This window comes from Oryzias latipes, chromosome 1, assembly GCF_002234675.1.
Source record: "Oryzias latipes chromosome 1, ASM223467v1".
In the NCBI taxonomy this organism is placed as follows: Eukaryota; Metazoa; Chordata; class Actinopteri; order Beloniformes; family Adrianichthyidae; genus Oryzias; species Oryzias latipes.
In genome coordinates this window covers 23,090,318-23,112,298 of record NC_019859.2, presented here as the reverse complement: position 1 = coordinate 23,112,298, position 21,981 = coordinate 23,090,318, and the positions used below count along the sequence as shown (strand labels likewise).

At 38.8% G+C, this 21,981-nt stretch overlaps 1 protein-coding gene across 2 annotated transcripts in view; it reads left to right on the top strand.

The window, feature by feature from the left end:
• Positions 1–21,981, top strand: part of LOC101154758 (protein ELFN1) — a 153,088-nt gene that overhangs the window by 88,329 nt on the left and 42,778 nt on the right. The window contains exon 3 of one of the 2 annotated variants that reach the window (XM_011477880.3): positions 5,659–5,690. The exons of the other annotated variant lie outside the window; for it this stretch is intronic. The gene's annotated coding sequence lies outside the window, so the exon portion shown is untranslated. The remainder of the gene's footprint in view (positions 1–5,658; positions 5,691–21,981) is intronic. 2 annotated transcript variants of the gene reach the window in all.

The window sequence follows — 21,981 nt, the reverse complement described above, 5'->3', positions numbered from 1 at the left end:
GTGTGTGCATGCATGTGTGAGTAGTTGTGCAGTTAATCTGCTAACAGTACAGCCAGTGTTTACCTATTATGATGCTTCTCTGATCCTTATTTATCCTCCCTCTTGTGATTTTTCTTTAGTTTTTCCCATTTTTTTGGGACTTTTTTTCTACTTTTTTCGTCACCGGACCTTTTCTGTTTGCATCCTTAATAAGTGTCTCTCTTTTGTTGTTGTGTTTAATGTCAACACACACGAAAAAAAAGGGGTCAAGGAGACAAAAATGTGTGCAGTTTGTCCGAACAGCCTGCAGCGATCATGGAGCATTTGCAACATTTTGTCAAAAACAAAATCCCCGCAGTAAAGATCAGAGCTTGTGGAGCCTAGGGGCGTTGAACATCCGACTGTTTCTGTTCTTTGTTTTGTCCAGCAGAGTCACAGGACAGCAAGGACACACACGCAGCGAGATTATTCATCTGTCAATAAGATACATCAGCTATTCAACTTGCACTCTCTCGTGAAATTGCCATTTAAAATCACTCTTTCTTTGTCTTTGGCTCCTTTTAAGCTTTCAAACTGCTGGCTGGCCAACAAAAACAAATCAAATCTCTTTTTTTGTTGGCATCGCTGATGTAGCTGATGATGAACCTGCTCCTTTTCACAATAAAAAGGTACAGAAATAACACATTTAGTTCATTACAAAAGCTCAAAGTGGTGACTTTTTAGAGCTAACATCTTGAAACTGTTTGACTGTCGGAGACCTGAGAGATTTTGTAAAAATCATACAAGTTTAAGTCTGTTTTGGCACACAATTCCCAAACTTTGACACATTTACAAAATTAAAAGGACAAAATGCATCAGTTTTATGTTCCTCCTTGACTTTGTTAAACTTCTTCTTCTCTATTTCTTTCTTACTTTTCTTGGTTTCACTTTTGGCTGCTCACTGAAATGTTTATCTATAAAACTTACGTTCTTCTCTCCAGAATTTTTTGTTTTAACCAGACCAACACTTCACATTTTAACCCTTGTGCTATCTTCGTTGATTGCCTCCAAGGCACGTTAACGTTGGGAGCGGGTTCATCTCGACCCCACAAGATAGCACATGGGTTAATTTTGAGGTTTTTTTACAAGTTTTTCTATGTGAGGTTTAAAGGTGAGGGAGTCGTCAATCCAGACACCAACTTGTACTGATGAACCAACTCTATAACATTTCCATCCAAGGTGGACACCATTGGAATTGTATCAGGGACCTTTTCAAGTTTGACAACAACATTAGTTTTGTCTTGTCAGCATTGAGAACCAATTTTAACTGAATAAGTGAATGCTGTCCAGCAACAAAAGCTTTGTGCAAGGTTTCAATGGCCTGAGCAAGAGATGATCCATAACAGTAAATGACTGTGTCATCAGCATAAAAATTTAGATTATCATCAGAGACATTTTCACCCAGGTCATTAATGTACAAAACAAATAGAAGGGGGCCCAGAACTGAGCCCTGTGGCACCCCCCTGTGGACAGTAACAAATTTAGAGCAGAGACCTTCATGTTTAATGCATTGGGTCCTGTTATTCAGGTAATTTGAGAACCACACAACTGCATCCTCTGACAATCCAAAGCTGAGCAATCTGCTTTTTAAAACAGCATGGTCAACTGTGTCAAAATCTTTTGACAAATCTATAAAAAGTGATGCACAGTACAGTTTTTTATCAAGTGTCACAATAATGTAATTAATCACCTTTATAGAAGCGGTGTTGGTACTGTGTTTTTTTTCCAACTGGTCAGAGACTAAAGAAATGTGTATGTAAGTGTTAGAGTCACCAGTTAAAATAAAGTTTTTTTTCAAGTGATATGTGTGTCAGTGGGGTTGAATTTCTGGTTTTGATTGATATTGTCAGGCACCATCTTGTTGTCTACAGCCAGGTCCTCTTGGAAATTAGCATATTGTGAGTTTAACCATTTACCCCCGGAAGCTGTCGCCAGCGACAGGATGTGACACGCACTCGTTGAACTACCGTCAGTCTTCAACCATTTACACATTTAGTAAAGCAAAGTAGCTGCAAAGCTACTTTGCAGCGCTAACCTTAAACATAAATTATAAGGGACATCAACCATATGTCACTACCGAATCCAAGTTCCTGATTGGCCAAAGTTCAATTGGTTTAACTTTTCAATCAATGTTCATTTTGTACACAGAGCCCAAAAACTGACTTAGAGAGATTTTAACACGGAACCCCCAAACGGGCACATACAGGCATTTACATAGATTTTTCATTTGAATCGGTCGATTGAATGTAGCATAACAGTCCCATTTACCCACACTCACACACACTTTCACACACTGCCATCAACCTATAACCATCAGGATTACTGAGGGGTTCAGTGTCCTACCTAAGGACACTTCAAAACACGGACGGGCAAGATAGAAACCAAATCTGCAATGTGCCAGTCAGAGGTTGACTGCTCTACCTCTGCACCACAGCTGTAACCAAGAGTTACGGTAATTCAAGGAAACCTTAGTTGAAGCTCCAGTGTTAAAGGGTTAACGACAGATACGTCTTTTTTTCTCTATTGAACAGAAAATGTGGTATAGAGTACCTATGTGTTCTTGTCAGATGAGTCTTTTCCAGTTAAGTCGGGTATCTCAGGTTTCCATAAATGTAAAAACAATGGTTTATGGTGGTTGTTTTTGCCAGAAATGGTTACTGGAAAAAAGAAGAAGTAAAAGACAGCTAAACTGAGCGTGTTAAATCTTACAGGTCAATGGACACACGTACAGCCCCCCCCCCCCCCCCCCCCCACACACACACACACACGCACACACACACACGCATAATCTAGTTTTTAGGTTTAGAGCAAATAAGAGAGGAAGTTTCATACATTGCACTGAAGACACTTGACAAAAAAAAGAGCCTTAGCTCCGCTCCGACACTGACAGTAAAATAGCATCAGCAACTGTCAAAAGAAATATTCAAGATGTTCACATCTGAGAAGAACAGCAAGGTCCTTTTTTTAAGTTGATATGAATTGAAACAAGACTTGCCTAAAAAAATCTCTAAAAACACTTGAAGGCAGCCAATGGCCTGAAACATGTGCTGAGAATTATGCAATGTGACTGGCCCTCAAGGATTTAGTTCAAACCCTTTGAAATATCACTTTTCAGCCCTGAGGATACCCCCGTAAAAAGGCATGTATTCAAGTCCAATAACGAGCCGTTATTAGACTGCAGTCTGTGCTCTGTGTCACTGATGCAGGACTTGTCACCATGGCAACCCAGAAACAGCAGAAAATGCTCTTAGAATGGAGAAAGCTGTCCAACATGACTAAAATAAGGAGAAATATGATTTCAGAAAAAAAAATTCTAGCAAGAATTTTAAAAAGGTATTTTAGTTTTTTAAAAGTTAAATTAATTTGTAATAAAGATTAAGTTCAGTTTTAAAAGGCAAAGACTGTGAGAAAGTTACTTTAGGTACTGTTTTCTCATTTGGGTGTAAACTGTCAATGCATAAATGCATTAATAAAGCCTCCACACACCAGGCATGTACCATGTATCATCACGAACCTTCGTAGGTAACAATCCTCCAAAGCAATTGGTGATATATAACACACTGTGTCTTGGTAGTATACCACAATGGAAAGAGCATTAAGTTCTATAAGAAAACCTTCATCAAAAATGTTAAATTTGCTGCCAGAGTGTCGTCTTATACTGAACTATTTTCTTTACACCAAAAAGTATTTTCTCTAAATGTATTGTTGAATGGGAAGCCAAAAAAAAAAAAAAACGTCCAAACCGCCACCACCAGCATAGGGTTTGTGAATCAATAGGATCTCTATGCATGCCTTAATTTTTAGTGGGAATGAAAAAACTGACATTAACTTTGCGTTCTCACGGGAGGTCTGAAATGTGTTTATCATGCACTGCAGTCTACTCAAAGCTGATCTTTGAATGTCCCAGCGTATGCACAAGATATGGCCCCCTACTGTCAAATTTAAAGGTCTGAGATTTTACCGAGCCACTCCGATCAAAAATGTGTTTTCTGCATTTTTACCATGTTATTGTCGCATTTTTTCATTATGGAGGACAAATATAAAGAAAATTAATCTTATAATTGCAGTTCCGAGTATTTCTTTCTGTGACAGACTGGCAACCTGTCAAGGGTTTGCCCAACAGTAGCCAGGACATGCTGAGGGAGCCCTTTGACCCCAAAGGGGATGTGGCGGGTTAGGAAAAGTGATTGATAGAGTATTTTCCATTTGAAAATTTTGTTAAATATGCTGGATGGGTCATAAGCTCCCTGCTCTGCTCCATTCTGATGCATCCACTTGTAGACAAATAGATTTGTGTATGTCTTTGTTTTTCTTGTCTGAACCGCCATTTGGCTCCAAACTGCACGGCTGGATAGCTCCAATATTGCCCACCATTTTGTGTTGCATCGGTCATGTTATGTTGGGGGTGTGAGGGGCTGTAAGCTAGCAGGAGAGCGTAGAAACAGTTGGATGATTGGAAGTGGGGGCAGACTTACTCCACATCAACAGTTCTGCCCACAACTGAGAGGTGAATTTCTACTAAACTACTGCCACTCTGCAGAAACTGTTTCTTAGAAAACTCTCATCTGGTTCAAATCCCAGCTGGATTCTTCCTATGTGGAGTTTGGTTGTTTGGAATTTTTCCTGCTTCGTCCCAAAGTCCAAAAACCTGGATCAACCTGTTGAAGGGTGTGCCCCGCCTTCGCCCAACACTAGCTGGGTTGGCTCCAGCGCCCCAGGGTTGGCTTCATGGATGAAAACCGGACTAACGCTGTTTATCAAAAAACATGAAATTCCGATACATGTGACTTAAACAAACGTACTAACAGAGAATGAAAGAATTATTTTCCTCTAGTGTTCTGCTCTTCACTAAAACCTCATGAGTCAATGTATTTACTATTTCATATTTGGAGTTGGAGGATCAGTTGTTCTTCCTTGCAGGGCTTTTCTTCTCAAACACACCTCACACTGCAGGAAACCTAATCTTTCAATTTATCTTGATGGCTCTTTGCAAACAGGGACTTAAATGTTTTTTATCGCAGTATTGTCCACAGTAATAGTCAGCATGGAGCTTACAATTTTTGTTGAAGGATTGTCAAAATACTCCTTTGTGACAAGGTTTACGGCGTTATGAGTTTCACTTTTATTGTTTTGTCCACCGCTGAAATTACTGAAGGGTTTCTTTCCTGCCATTTGACACCCACTCCCACACAAACACATGCTTCACACGTGAGGAGGAGACTGTGAACTGAGCGAAAAATGATGTTTTCCCCATGAGGCGCATGTTAGCCTCCCCCTTTTTTCCCCATTTACTCCTCTCCATTCATCGAGTTGCCAACTGTCAGATGTTGCTGTCATCTTCAGTCGTCACATAATCCGTCTCTTTAATGGGAATCCCCCCAATATCTCCACACGCAGCCCTTTTTTTCCCAAAAATGTTTCCATTTCATCTCCTATATTTATGAGAAATTTTATAAGGTTTTCAATTCTTTTACTGAATCACTATTTTATACTGTTTCATAATTCTGATGCTGTCCAGCTGCTCCTGTTCCCGACTTTGTGTTGATGTTTCTCCTCTGTTCACAACATCTGTCTTTTCTTCCTCCTCCTCTCTCTTCTTGTCCCCTTTCCTCACTTTGTTTTTTTTTTTTTATTTCACAGTGATGTGACAGTGAAGACCTCCATCTGGAAAGGTAAAAGTTGTTCCCCCCTTCATCTGTGCCTCTGCATGTTACACATCCTGCTCTGGCACTGCTTCTGAAGACCAGCCTTCATTGAAAAGACACCAGCGCAACACCAAACACAGCTTCAAAAGTCCAGACCAAAAATGACATTCAGCTTAGAATATGCTACCCATCAAACACACGCACACACACACACACACACAGACACACACATACAGACATTCAGCCACACTCGCTCCACTGAAAACAGGATATTCATCATCTGCTTTACTCCTTTTTTCCTCTGAGAAAACTTTCCTGACACAGATACAAAAGAATATTTTGTGTGAGAGAGCTAAAAGTGTCATTTTTCTTTTTACTTTATTAGACAACCTAAGTTGTTTAAAGACCTAATTCGACGAAAATGGTGTTTTTGGTGTTTTAAACATGTTCTTGTGGCATATTTCTTTATCTAAATCTTTGTATTGGACTGAACCCATGGGGTTCCTGCAGAATGTCTTAGCTGCTCCTAGCACTGCGTTTTTCTGGACTGAGAGGTCTGAGGTCTGTCCAGATATCTGCTGTAGCCACTCCTCCAGCTTGGGGGTTACTGCCCCGAGTGCTCCAACTACCACAGGCACCACTGTCACCTTCACTTTCCAGGCTTTCTCCAGTTCTTCTCTGAGTCCCCTTCTCCAGTTTCTCATGTTCCTTCTTCCTGATGTTCCCATCGCTTGACACTGCCACATCCACCACTCTGTTCTTTGTCCACCACTACAATGTCTGGTTGGGTCGCCATTACCATCCTATCAGTCTGGATCCGGAAGTCCCACAGGATCTTTGTCCCCTCGTTCTGTATCACCTTTGGAGGTGTTTCCCATTTTGCCCTTGGGGTTTCGCGTCCATATTCTGCACACGTGTTCCTGTATATTATTCCAGCCACTTGTTTGTGGCGCTCCATGTATGCTTTCCCTGCCAGCATCGTACACACTGCAGGTATGTGCTGGATTGTTTCAGGCGCCTCTTTGCACAGACTACACCTTGGGTCTTGTCTGATGTGGTAGATCTGAGCCTCTATTGCTCTGGTGCTCAGGGTTTGTTCCTGAGCTGCCAGGATGAGTGCTTCAGTGCTGTCCTGTGGGCCAGCCCTTTCTAGCCATTGGTAGGATTTCTCGATATCAGCCACAACAGTTATGGGTATGAGGGGCATGACTTGTATATCATTGTCTGTGGGTTATGAGGTAAGCAGTAGCCTTAAGCGTCTTGCCCAAGGACCCTCACTGGATGATGTGAAAAGCTCACTCTTGTTGTGGTAATTGCCCCATTATTATTAGTTGATTCCGACCCTGGGAACCTTGGTTTTCCTGCGTGCCAGTTCTAGACCTTATATATATTTATACACCAACTAAGCTATCCAGCTGTGATAAAAAATATATATAAATATTAATTTATTTTATTACCGTATTTTCCGGACTATAAGTCGCTGTGGAGTATATGTCGCACCAGCCCAAAAATGCATTTAAAGTAGAAAAAAACACAGATAAGTCGCACTGGACTATAAGTCGCATTTTGACGGGAATTTTATTTGACAAAATCTGAGACCAAGAACTAATAACTTTCACAACCTCATATGACACAATCATAGCAGACTGTTTATCTCATAATTTCACAGTAATTCTCTCTCATACTTATTTATTTATTCCTTTCATGAAGCATCATTAGCCAACTAATACTCTGTTTTCATCCTGTATTTGTAGAAACAGTTGTCATTTTGATTGCATTTCTGAATCTATGAAATCATTGGAAAATAGAATGCTATGTTTTTAGCCTTCAAGATCTTACTGTAAAAAAAAGTTTGCTGATTCTCTGAGTCACTGAACATACTCTTAACACTTAACATACCTCATGCATCAAATTGACCCAGGAACATCATCTCTGTTCCTCACAAATGAACATAACAGGAGGGTTAACAATGTATTTATTTCAATTTATTTCTAATATAAGTCGCTGCGGAGTATAAGTCGCACCCCTTGCCAAACTATGAAAAAAAGGGCGACTTATAGTCCGGAAAATACGGTAATTTATTTTTAAATTATGTTGCAAAATTTGCAATGAGCCCTACCTCTCTCATCGTTTTTGCTGGTGCTATCCACAACTGAAGGTCACTGAATTCAAACAACAATCCCAGACCTTGTGACGGGCGTGGTGCAGAGATCTGGCAGCAACGCGCTTTGAGCAGTGTGGCCAGAGATCAAATACGGTATTTAAATTTGGTGAGGTCGCTGCGTCGCGTCAACCAATCTGGGACTCAATTTTGGGCATGTGTTTTTTTCAGTGACAGTGATATCCAGTAGAATATCCAAAATAGATGATAAATCTAACAGTTATCCTCCTGAACTTCCACCCATTTTCTCAACCTGCTGTTTCCCTTTGTGTGCAGCGTGGTTTCCGGAGCCCGTCCAGGTGTTGTACCAAGATATGTTTCCCCTGTCAGAATTTGTTTCCCTTGTCTCTGGCATCCTGGGAGAAGAGCTGGCGGCCAGACAGAAAACCTGATTTTATTCTTGTTTTTATTATTGCCCTCTCGGGTTAATGCAGAACAGCAAGTCTATACGCCTTGTGCTATCTTAGATGACCCCACCCTTCCATTCACGTGTCATTCCTACCATGAGAAAGGTGGATAAAGGTGGAAGGATTTCATGTAATCATGGACACCAGTGAGGTTCACAAATCATTGAAGAAAAAAGGTTCAGCACACTGTCTAGTGGGTCTAGATGACCCAACTCCCAACGTTAAAGTGCCTAGGATAGCACAAGGGTTACACTCGGTCAAACAGAAAAGACGAAAAAGACCGTGAAAGTGGCTGTCATCAAGACACAGCTCTCACTGGGGGAATAAAGCTGGGAGGCTTTAAAGAGACTCTCTCTGGGAAAGTTGCTGAATAATCTGATGAATTCAAACATGGAAACATGATTACTAGTTTTTTTTGCTGAACTCTTCAAAATAAATAAACCTGATCTCTCAACATCATTCGTGTCATGATTCATGCATTGTAAATAAGATAAACACAGACACCGCTCCATGTCTCAAATCAGTCTGAAAACATTAGCTGGTAGCTCCTCCCATGCACGACCGGGGCATCAAGCTTAACCCTTGTGCTATATTAGATGACCCGACCCTCGCATTGACGCGTTCTCCCTACCATGACAAAGGTGAATAAAGGTGGAAAGATTTCATGTAATCCATGGACACCAGTGAAGATCACAAATCATTGAAGGTAAAAGGTTCAGCGCACTGTCTAGTGGGTCTAGATGACCCAACTCCGAATGTTAAAGTGCCTAGGATAGCTCAAGGGTTAAAGAAGATGTTTTATGACAGGCAAGGCAGCAAACCCTGCTCCTAAATAAGCACCTAACAACACATTTTGAAACCTTTTTTTAAATAATCTACTGAAAACTTAACTCTTTAGATGAACACGTTAATAAAATAAAGATGCCAAAGGCAGACTAGATTCTACTCTATTGCTGACCAAAAAGTTTAGAACAGCAGTTGGGGTGGAGCAAAAGCCTTGCTCAAGGGCATTTCATTACCCATTTTACTGCTGCCAGACGAAGGACTCGGTTGTAGCTATCAATGTGAGAACAAGAAAAGGTTTTTTTTCTTGGGTTTTATGAAGATTTAGAAAATCTCCAGGGTGCTGGTAAAACAAAAGACCTCCTCTGCCTGCTGTCACATCGCAGCAGTTCAGATTTTGCTGAATTCAGTCTCAACTGGACATTTTTTGGTTCCTCTCACATAGTATTATGAGATTGTTCAAATATCCTGCTTCCTCCCAAAGTCCAAAAGTCCTGTGAGCGTCTGTGTGCCAACCTTTATGAGCCAGAAAATGTATTTTTGTCCAAAAAGAAAGAAAAAGGAAACTAATTTAATAATTTAATATTTGGACTATGAAAGTAGCTCTTTTCCTTAAAAATATTATGTTTTAATGAAGGTGTCTGTTCCCAGCTCCTCATTTTAGTTGTTATTTGTTCTGCAGTATTGCAAAGAAGCAAAGCTTATCAAAGTTCGACTGTCTGCAGCTTAAAGTGTCAGTTTCTCCGGCTAAAAGTGTTTGCTAAAGCTAAAGTGATTCTGGAAAGCGGCGTTGTAACTACTCTATTGGAAAAGACTTTTATGTGTAACTAACAACTATTTCTTCCTAGTTAGTTATTTTAGGATGTATTCAGACGGGAAAAATCCTTTGTTCCGGATCGAGTGTGCTTTATTTGTTTTGGATCAAGTCCCGAACCTTGCATTTGGTCTGCCTTCAAGCGGAGTATCCTGTTATGGACCAAAGCTTGTAACAAAGTCATGTGACTAAAGATCTCTTCAGTCATTGGCCAGGAACAACAAGAGAAGCATGTTCTGCACTTTTTCAATCTTTATCGGAACAGAATATGTTGGTATGTAATGTTATGAAAATGTTATGTAATGTCATGTAAAAAATAGTTTTAACGAGCCTGCATTCATGCAATCACTTTTCAACGAGTAGCTGTGGTGTTTTGGCATTATGTTAAGAGACTTCTGTTAAGGGACTGCAGGATAGCTGTTAAGGTGACATCACAGCAGCGCAGCGCACATGCTGTGCTACGAAACAGAAAAGCATGTAAGAAGTGGTTTTGATGGTGTTAAAATAAAGGGATTGTATTCAGACAGAGGAATCTCAGAATGAACCGAAGCTCAGTCCGAACGAACCAAGACCACCCCCAAAGAAGGGTCAGAGAGCGAGTCCTGGTCCCAGACCTGGTCCGCTTGGGTATATTCAGGCTGAAAATTTGTTTCGGATTATTAAGGGAAACAAACTCTGGTTCACTTTGAGCAGACCAAATGTGTCCAGTCTGAATACACCCTCAGTTCAGAACAGAACAAGATGGAGCAACTTTTGTTCTAAAGGGGAAGACAGCTAATATATAATAAATCTCTGACTTAGAGCAACAACATCAGGAGATTGAAAAGTTTACCTGGCAGCTTGTTTAATATGTTTTGGTGATTGGCATTCATACTGGACTTTTGTCATTTTTCTGATTTTTACCGTTGACTGTACATAAGATCTGCACTGAGTGACCCCTCCCCCCTCACATCCCAAAAAGGAAGTACCTGCTGGCTCCAATAAGAAATCCAACACAGACCTAAATAAACAGCTATTATTGAGTCAATATATTTGTCAGAAAAAACATTCTTGCTCTCCTACCATTATTTAACATGTTCTTGCAAATCATATTTTTTTTCTTTGCTGTAGCAAGTGTTATTCAAGCTATAAACTACTAATCACATGCCTTAACAGAATGATGTGGTGCCTGCTAGACCCCCACGTCCATCGTTTAAACTCCTTAGCCATCTTTCCTGGGGTAGCTCACTTCCTATTTGTGAGAGTGGTTACTATAGAAGCGATGACTCAGACCTATTCAGACTACTTACTAATGCAGTCTGGTTCCAACATGGTAGTGTCCGTTTCACGAAAAAATGTTGACTGAATTAACTTCATTTCATCCAAGCTAGTAGTAAGTCCATTTCTACAGGTGGTGTCCCACTCACTCAGTCCTGTTCCTTTCTATCGGCAATGGTTCTCACCAAAATAATTTCTGTAAAGTCACTTTATTGCAGAAACCCAGAATTACACATTTAAGGGTTTAGCAGGTGCAACATTGAAAATGCAGAAACTGTCCACTTCTAAAAAGTGTATGTTGTTCTGTTCAACTGCCTTAACATGCCTGCGAAATGCGTCTGTAATATGTGGCTGTGCTGATGGTCTGAAGTCATTAGTTCTTGTTATGACAACTCTTCTCAGCTCCAGGACTTGCTTTTTTCAGCCTCCCTCCATTTTTTTCACAATTGGACACAAATGAAAAGATTCTTGACATGAAATTAACAGTGGGAGATTCTGCTGATCTTGTTATGATTGTTTCCACCTAGTCTGCTGTTTAAATGAGATAACAGATGACAGAACGCTGTCATTATCATCAGCTCCATCACTGATATTGTCTCTGCGACCTTCAGCATTCATCACTTTAATCATTATCATTACTTTTTCATCCTTTTTAATCTTCTCTCTAACAAACATCATCTTTGGGGCTCATATGTTTTGTCTTCGACGATGAGCACTGAGAAAAGCAAATAGCATTCGGGCAGATAATTATGGATCCAAATGCATCTGTTTGTACGTCTGCCCGTGGATTTGCCAACGTCTGACTTTACATTTTTACTTGTCACTTCTGTCCTTTTGACCTGTCAGGACTATAGATTGAATTTGGGGGTGTGTGTATGTGGCTTTGTGTGTGTTGATTGTGTGAGAAATAGAGATCCCTGCCAAAGGATTCTCATCTCTAAGCCCAGTTTCTGAGTTGGATGGAGAAATGACTGCTGTTTCTGCCAGGATGTGTGTCTGCCACCGAGTGTGTTATAAAGGAAGAGAAAGGAGATGGAGAGCTCTAATTGAACATCTTGGCTCCGGCCAGTGTGTGTAAGAAAAAGGAAAAGAGGAAGGGAAACGGGAGAGGAAAGAGGAAGGTGGATGAATGTGAACTGGTGAATGAAAGTTATTCTGAGATGAAGCGAAATGTCAGACCTTAGGAAGTGATCAGATCAAACATAAATAAATACATACAGTACAGACCAAAAGTTTGGACACACCTTTTCATTCAAATGAATGGGAAGGTGTCTCCAAACTTTTGGTCTGTACTGTATTTATTAGACCTTTTAAAAATATGGATGTAGTACTATACTCTCTGAAGAATTCCTAGCATCCTGAAATATTACTTAGAAATTGTCATTGTGTAAATCGACTGTAATCGACTCTATTGCAGCAGAATTCTCACTGGGAAAAATTCTACATTTCTTTATTTGTTTTATTTATGCTTAAATCAGCAGTTTAACTGATGTATTTGCCTCCTACAGCCTTTTACATGTCCCTGAAACTTAAAATAGTTAAAAGACACTTGCTTGTTAAACCTTTATTTTTCATTAAAAAGAGAAACCAAAAGTCTATAATATGTTATAGTCTATTTGTAGCATGCACCGTTGTGTTTTTTTGGAGACATAATAAACCTCTCTACATTTTGCATTCGTCCTTGGCCAAATATGAACCTAATTTGTTGCAAATACACCATATTATCAAAAGTATTGGCTCATCTGCCTTGACTCATATATGAACTGAAGTGCCATCCCATTCCTAACTCATTGAGTTTAATATGATGTCAGTCCACCTTCTGCAGCTATTACAGCTTCAACTCTTCTGGGACGGCTGTCTAAAAGGTTGAGGAGTGTGGTTATAGGAATTTTTGACCATCATTTCAAAAGCGCGTTGAGGTCACACATTGATGTTGGTGGAGAAGGCCTGGCTCTCAGTCTCCACTCTAATTCATCCCAAAGGTGTTCTGTTGGGTTCAGGTCAGGACTCTGTGCAGGCCAGTCAAGTTTATCCACACCAGACTCTGTCATCCAAGTCTTTATGGACCTTGCTTTGTGCACTGCTGCAGTCATGCTGAAAGAGGAAGGGTCTGCTCCAAGCTGTTCCTACAAGGTTGGGAGTGTGGAATAGTCCAAAATGTTTTGATATCCTGAAGCATTCAGAGTTCCTTTCACTGGAACTAAGGGGCCAAGTCCTGAAACACAACCCCACACCATAATTTCTCCTCCACCAAATTTCACACTTGACACAATGCAGTCCAAATGCAATCCCAAACTCTTCCATCAGATTGCCAGATGGAAAAGCATATTTTAAACCACTGCATCAGATACCTTGCATTGCACTTGGTGATGTGTGGCTTGGATGCAGCTGCTCGGCCATGGAAACCCATTCCACGAAGCTCTCTGCGTACTGTACTTGAGCTAATCTGAAGGTCACATGAAGTTTGGAGCTCTGTAGCCATTGACTGTGCAGAAAGTCTGTGACCTCTTTGCACCATGTGCTTCAGGATCCGCTGACCACTCTCCATCAGTTTACGTGGTCTTCCAGTTTGTGGCTGAGTTGCTGTTGTTCCAAACTCTTCCATTTTGTTATGATAAAGCTGACAGTTGGATGTGGAATATTTAGGAATGAGGACATTTCACCACTGGATTTTTTGCATCCAATGACAGTTCCACGCTGAAATCACTGAGCTCCTGAGAGCGGCCCATTCTTTCACAAATGTTTTTACTTTTGGTAAAATAGTGTTTATTGGGTTCATATTTTTGTAAATCGGACCGTGAAACAGTCAGTGCCTCACCAGCTACATACCTCACCACACATTGACAAAACATGTTAAAATTCATAATTAACACAATCAGTTAGTTGTTTTTGTTTTTTTGCGTATTACCTTGCTGTCATAATCTTAAATAATCTGTCATGAAGCTTTCATTTAAGTCCGAAAACATGACTTTTGTTTAAATTCACAGAGATAGGGTGTGGCACATTATCATTGAGATAAAATGAAAAGTAGAATGTGATGCTTGTGGATCAATACTGTGCACATTTGAAGTAGGCAAATGAGCCTAAGGTCTAATCAATGTGTAACCTCTTAGGATAGAAACTGTCTCCGTATGCAGCTTATGAGGTGGAGCAGTTTTCCAAAATCCCCATAGAAGATCAGTAAAAAGGCCTCCAAAAGACCTTATCTTTACCTTCAGGGAATCGGTTTGTTTCTTCTCAGGCTGCTGTAGCAACGCTGATCTATTAGTGGTTCAGATTGAGCAAAAAGATGCTTTGTTATTCACAAAGAGCCAACAATGTAACGAGGATTAACGTCTCTGACACATTCACATGTTTTACACATTGAATAAAAACGTTTGACCAAGAAAAGAAAGAAAACATGGATCCAGTTCAATGGATCTAAGCAAAGATATAACAGTTGGCTTTTCACTGTTCAGCTGCAGTCCAGATGTTTTTCTTTTCACAATATTAGTGACATTTATTTTGGAAAAGCACCAAATATTGTGAAATACCAATTATTTTAGCCAGGTCTCCAAACAATAGAAGTCATGACTGGCAGAGAATGAGAGACAGGAAACCAAAAAGGATTAGCGAAAGACTTGTAGCTTTCCTAACTGCCAATAAAAACAAATGTGTTCATATGTATACAAAATAAGCAAATCCAACATGACATTTTTAACCCTATATAACCATTTATTTTTATTTTATTTTATACAGGAATTTCTGAGACCCCTATCTTATTAGCGTGATCAAAACTTTCCTTAAAACACCAACTTGGTCAATGTTTTTGGTCCTGTAGTTTATCATCATTCCAATAGGGACAGTAAAAGGACATTTCCTGCTCATTTCAAAATGGCTGCCTCCGTGAAATCTTTTGGTTGGAAAAATGTTGCTAATCTTCCAAACTGTTTATGGTTATAATAACTCACCAATTGCCATTCACAGACTACTTGCTGTATTGAAAGAGTGGAAGATTATATGATAATTAATTCTTTAATGTCTTTAATTTCTTCACAGTTACACTATGTTAAAATGGGTGGATTAAATTTGAAACAGTGGATAAATAAGGTTATTTTCTTCCAAACAACATTTTCAAACAACAGGTCAACATTTAAGCATCCTAAAATAACATTATTATGAGCAAAAACACGCCAAATGACCCAGCGTATCACAATTGATGCCATCTACAACCTATCAAAATAAAAATATAAGTTGCAATTTTTTTTAAATTTCATAAAAAAAAAAAAAAAAAATCATTAAAGATCTCAATTCAAGAATATTTGAATTTTCTGTCGATTTTTAAATATAGTGAGCTTTGCGGGGTTAACTCAAGGACACTCACTTATGCCATCTGACCCAGTCTCATCAAAATTAATCATTAATTGCAATAAGAAAATAGTTTTTATAATAAAAAGAAAGACTGCATGGTTGGAACACATTACACAGCAATGATTCACATCGCTATGTAATTTAAAAGATGTGTCTTTCTTTTTTTTAGCTCAGTGCGTCACAACTATTTTTTCTGCCTAAGCATCTGGTTTGTCTGTCCTTTTGTGATACTTTAGGTAAATGACAAATCTCTACACTGGGCAGACAGCCAAAGAAAGACATCTATTCTGTTCAAGTTAGAAACTCTTTAGGTCTCCTTAAGATCATCTGCCTTAATTTCTTTTACCCCTATTTCCTATCAAAACCATCAGAGCTCATCCTGTGATTATTTCTTGAAACGATGAAACAAAATGTTCCATAAACAGAAAAACCCGAAACAATTTGTGGGGGGAAAAAAATAATGGTGCCTGCAAATGCAGATGCTCAGTCAGGTAGATATACGGATAATTAAAGTGGGGTGATCGGGATGTTAAAGTCCTGAAGTGAATCTCCCGCTGCTGCCATTTGTTAGAAAACTGTGATGGATCTGCTCTGTGTCCTGCTCTGTCTAATTTGGATGTTTACAGGAGACTGCACCCAAGCAGGGAGCCGTGGTGTCAGACTGTGCACAATATGTCTTTGTCTGACAAATTAACAGCAGCCACATTAAAAGGAAAAATGGTTACACTTTTGTCTCCATGAATAGGATTTCTTAACAAAATCTGAGAAAATATCAATCGGAATCACTTAAAGGAAAGAGCTCAAACAAAATAAATAAATTAAAAAAAGGACAGAAAGTTTCTTGAAAATGACTGAATTAATTAAGAAAAGAAATTCTTCTGCTTCTTACAGTTAAATATTACACGAAGGAACCGTTTGGATTTGTTTGTCTTTAATTTAAGATAGTAAAAACTAAACAAACCAAAAGGGAAGAAGCTATTGGAAAAAGATAAAACAATTTAGCAAACATTACCAGTAAATTATGATTGGCCTCTATTGAATCTGCTCTGAGCCTCCAACTCAAGTTAACAGCATGAGCCAGAAAATTGCTATGCTGCTGCTATTGTGTCATAACACACATTACATACTGCAACTCATTACAGCCCGCATGAGATTTACACTTTAGGAGTTTATATGACTAATACAATAATAAAATAGGTCTGGAATTGAAAACAAAACAAAAGGATTTTCTTTTTCTGATGTGTGTTTGTAGCTGAACAGTTATTTGTCCAAATAACTGTTTAGCTACAAACACACGAGGCATGTGATGCATTCCGTCCATGGGGTTCACACTGGACACGCAGGGAGGGGCTTCTTCTGCTGTTAATGCCATCTACAGTCCTCCTCTATCATCAGTCTTCAAACAGTTGGCACTTTGAATTACATCACTACCAAATCTGAGTCCTTAACTGGTCAAACTGGTTTAAACTTCGACGCCTGTTCAATAACTGCGCGTTTTGTACGTAAAGGCCCGAAAACTGTCTTACAAATGTGCGGAACCGCCCATGAATGGGAGCACTTTGAAGCTTAAAAAACACATTTATGAGCGTTTACATGGACTTTGCATTGGAAGTGGTCTCTTGAAGGGGCGTTGCCAAAGGCCCTGTGAACGCAGTTTCACATGGATGGAAGGATGAAAGTTAAGTGGGTTGCAGCTATTTGTCAATGAATTGGTTGCTTCTTTACACTCCAAGACTTAACAGCTAATAATCGTTTGTTCACCTTTCAACATTTCCCTTAAGGAGTTGCACTGATTTGCACAGGTGATTTTAGCAGAGATTTTTACGCCGTTTGCCCGTACTGACCCAAATCTTTATTCTATCCAGGCTGGGGACTAGAACAGAGGGACCCAATCTTGAGGCCCTTGTAGCTACATAGTTATGCAATAGTGTCAAAGACCCACACTGGATGAAGCTCAATGCCCTTCTTTGGAATCAAACCCTGGTTTCCCATGACCCAGTCCTGCATTTAACCAACTGGGCCATCCAGCCGCCAATAATTAATCACTCAACAATTCTGAGAAATCTCGCTTTAAATAAAAACTTGTTTCGTTCCGACAAATTAATTGATGCGTGGAAACAGAATATTATTTTGTGGGTTCAAGATATTATTTCGTCCGCACAACTTAATTATTGCGTGGGAACGAGATATTAGTTTGTGAGAACAAAATATTAATTTGTGGGAACAAGATATTTATTATTTTACCCATGTCAGGTCAGGGACTCCGTAGCGCTCATGAAGAGGCCAAGATGCACATTGTGGCATTGCCTGCATGGATTTAAAGTGCGAGTAAGACTAAATATTGTCGGTACGTATTAAAAAAAAAGGAATGGCTTCACTGATTTAAAAAATCATAAGCGAACAGTCACTTAATAATTATCATAACAATAATAAAAGCATGCATATAAGATCATCTCGCTCTACCCCGCATCTATGTTTGTTATCGTTATTTCTTCTTCTACAGTCATTTCTTGTAGTTTAGATAGTTCTGCTTGTCAAATGATTTATTCCGATTAAATGTGTGACGTATGTAAACATTTGATGTAATTGGATGAAGTTTTTCTGGGCACATGAACAAATTTTTTTTATCATTTGTAGATGGATCAGAAACTTCAGAAATGTGTCTTTTTTTCTGCCTCTCTGGTAAATGATCGACAGCCTCATAACCTGCATTTGACCTACATGAGTTGTAAACAGTTTTGCCAGCTATATTTTTCTTTAATATAAAAAGACAGGGCCTTGTGTTTTCTCTGCACATTCTGACAGTCATTTCATTGCAGCATGCTGAGACACACATGCATGTTCACGTAACTTTCGAGGGAAGTGACAATGATCGCTCTGCAAATGCCTCCTCTAACCTGCTGCAATGGGCAATTTCCTGGAAAGAGTACAACAGGGAGATGTATGCATTTATATGAAACCATCAAAACACAAAGGGAGTAAGATGTATATCTAAATTATACACTTCAGATCCAAACAAACAGGACATTATTTCCCTCAACGGCACAAAACGGTATTCTCTGCACCCATTGCAGTGGTTCATTTCCTACCTGAAGACCTACTTGATGGCACACTTTAACCCCCAGAGGTGGGTGTGCCCTCATGTGCTGGAGCTCTGCTATCATTGTCTTTAAAGTTATGTCAGTGACCACAAATGGAAACAATTCTATAAAGTTAATTCTAAAATAGAACTGAAGCACAATTTTGTATCCAGGTATTTAGATGCAGCGCCTGCAGCCTTTTCTAACCAATTATGATTAATAATTAAACCAAGTAATTTGAGCAAGACCCTTCACGCTATTGCCTAACTTAGTTGTCACAGGGGGTCCAAGTCTTGAAGCCACTGGGCCAGACCCCAGCCCAGGTAAAATAAATAGTTGTGTCAGGACAGGGCATCCAGCATTAAACCCTCTCCCAAACCACCTGTGCAAATAAGTGAAAGCTGATTGGCTGTGGCGACCCCTGAAGGGATATTGTGAAAGCTGAACAAACTACCTTAGTAAATGTTACAACAATTCCTGTTTGTAAAAGGAAGTAAAACACATTTATTCTTTCATTTATTCAGAACTATCATTCGAACAATCCACCCATTTTCTTAGCCCCCTGTATCCCATCGGGGTCATGGCGCTGCTAGAGCCTCACGTGGCTACTGTTGAACGAAGGCAAAAAGATTTGCAACTTATAAAACTAATCAGGAAATCAGAATATATTTTCAGGCACATATTGAGGGACTTTTGTATTCCGATAGATCTTACACAACAAATATTGTACGAATATTATAAGAAAAAAAACGTGACAGATCAAAGTATTATACATAACTTAAGTCATCAAGCTGAACTTATATTAACAATGAAAAACATAGAGAAAAAGCAAATTCATGAAAGTTGAGCCTGTTATTTTTTCAGAGAAACATTTGTTCAAACGGTTCATTCATGCATCTGTAGTGAAATCTAGGATTAACCATCACACTGTGGAAGCATGACCTGCCTTGACAATGAGACTAATAAATATTTTAGATCTTCTACAGAGAAAGCATATTCCAGTTAGTTGTAAGCATTAACTTGAAAAGCAGACAACTGCAGTTGTTCTGGTTTGGACAGTGAAAGAGGCTTTCAGCGCTTCTGTTTGCAAGCATCAATTTAGAAAAAGCACTTGAAGATTTTGGCGCAGCACATGCTGCCTTTAAAACCAAATCTTTTGTTGGCATGTCTCTGTACTTTTTAACAATTCAAGACAACACTCTGCACACATTACAAAGTCACGGGTTTGACAGCATACAGGACACAAACGGAGAAAAGCCTTTCAGGCTCTCAGCCCGTCATGGGTAGAAATACACGGCAACTTTGGCAGCTCTGACCTCACACTGCCACTGATGTCATGTTTTTCTCACTCTAGTGGGATTTATCTCACCCTTAATTGTGAGCCACTTCCCTCAATACGTTTTTTTTCTTTTTTACTTTGCAGCTGCTGAAAAGGATTTTGTCAATTTTAATAAAACTTTATTTTTACCACATTTTTTCTTCAAATACCCAATAAGTTCAGAATTAACTAAAATAGAAAAATTGACAGTAATTTTAGTAAAAACATATTTAAGTGTATCTATTTTTCTATTCATTTATGCTAAAAGGTTCATTAAATATTTCATTTGCATGTAACCCTTGTCCTATCTTAGATGACCCCACCCTTACATTGACGTGTTCTCCCTACCATGACAAAGGTGGATAAAGGTGGAAAGATTTCATGTAATTCATGGACACCAGTGAAGATCACAAATCATTGAAGAAAAAAGGTTCAGTGCACTGTCTAGTGGGTCTAGATGACCCAACTCCCAATGTTAAAGTGCCTAGGATAGCACAGGGGTTTAAGGGGGGAAAGGAATATTCCTAATTGCTCCTAGCATTTTAGCAGATCATGCTGACACACAGCTCTGCTGCATTCAGCATGAATCTCAGTCAAGAGTTAACTGTGACATTTTTGAAAGTCACAAACAGTTACAGTTATCTGTAATGAAGATTACTTTTTTTTAACTTAATCCTTGGAAATGTTATGTCAAAAATATTGTCTATTTATGACTAGCCTTTTTATTCCCCAATGCTTTCCTGTAGCCATTCTAGCTAGGATTTTTGCAGCAAGTACATAAATAAATAATAGAAGGCCAAATAATATAAAAAGGAAGTAACACACGCATTTCTCAGATGGCTTGCTTTTTATGTTACGCCATGCATTCATTCTAAATAAACATGTTTTTCACAGCATTGAACCTCACATGACACATTCACTGGTGTAAGATTATAAAATGTCCTCCTATGGTACAGGACCTAAAGTTCCAAAGTTGATACAGAAAGTAAAACCATATTTTAACTTTATGATTCTTGGTGTTTTATTGAAGGATACCAAACACTAGCTTGTTTTAGAAGTAACTAATTTAAAACAAACATTAAAAACCAATTGTTTTCTTTTAAAAATTTCAATTTTCATTTTAAGTGATTGCTATGCAAACACTTACTATTGTGCAATTGTATTTTAAAGGGAATTTATCTTTTTAAAATTTTGAATAAAGTCAGTTTTTAGTAAATAATTAAGATTTATTTTGGTATTTTAAATATTCTGTAGAAATGATTTCAATGTCAAAGTCTGAGTTTGACATTGACAAAAGAATAACAATGAGCAACATTTGCTCCTCTTCACTACAGTAAATGACTTCATTTGACTTTGACACATTAGCATTTCATAATTGAGGCTGCACTGTATTTCCTTAAAGGTGTAAGATGACAAGTTTTTGAATTCATCTACACACATGAAGAAGTGTGTTTTGGGCTGTGGATGGTGACAGATTTTGTTTGTTGACTTATTATTTCGTTCGCACAAAATAATTAATTCTTGGGAACAAATTAATTTTTTTGTGGAAATGAAATATAATTTTGTGGGAGCTAATTATTATCCTGTGGGAACGAAATATTATTTCGTGGGAACGATTTATTTATTTTCTTTACCCATGTCAGATCCCGGGCTCCGTAGAAAACAGAGACATGACCAAGACTCAGTATAAGTCTAGTATAGACAAAGCGGCTTTTCACAAAAGTGAGTGTTTTGACTAGCCAGGAGCCTGCTAAAAAAAAAAGTTACATCTTAGCAAAAATTTATGTGCTTGTTTTAATACTTTTTTATTTTTTAGTTTATGTCAAAGATAAAAGCATAACTTTAAAGTAAAGCAACTCTGTAGAGATGTCATACTGTATTTTCCGTCCTATAAGATGCAACGTCAATTAATGGTCTTTTTTGAACTTATGTCATATATAAGACACCCTGACCTATAAAGCACATTGAGCGAGATGAAAGAGATAACTCTGTCAGACTTTATTAACTACGTTCAATTCTAATTCTTATTCTTGTTTGTGTCAAGCTACACGTTAGGAGTGTCAGCATATTCAGTACACCTGTAACTCCCAACCATGTTTCCAACTCTTAAAAAAACAGTCCAACAGTTGGGCAAACAGATGAGAGCTG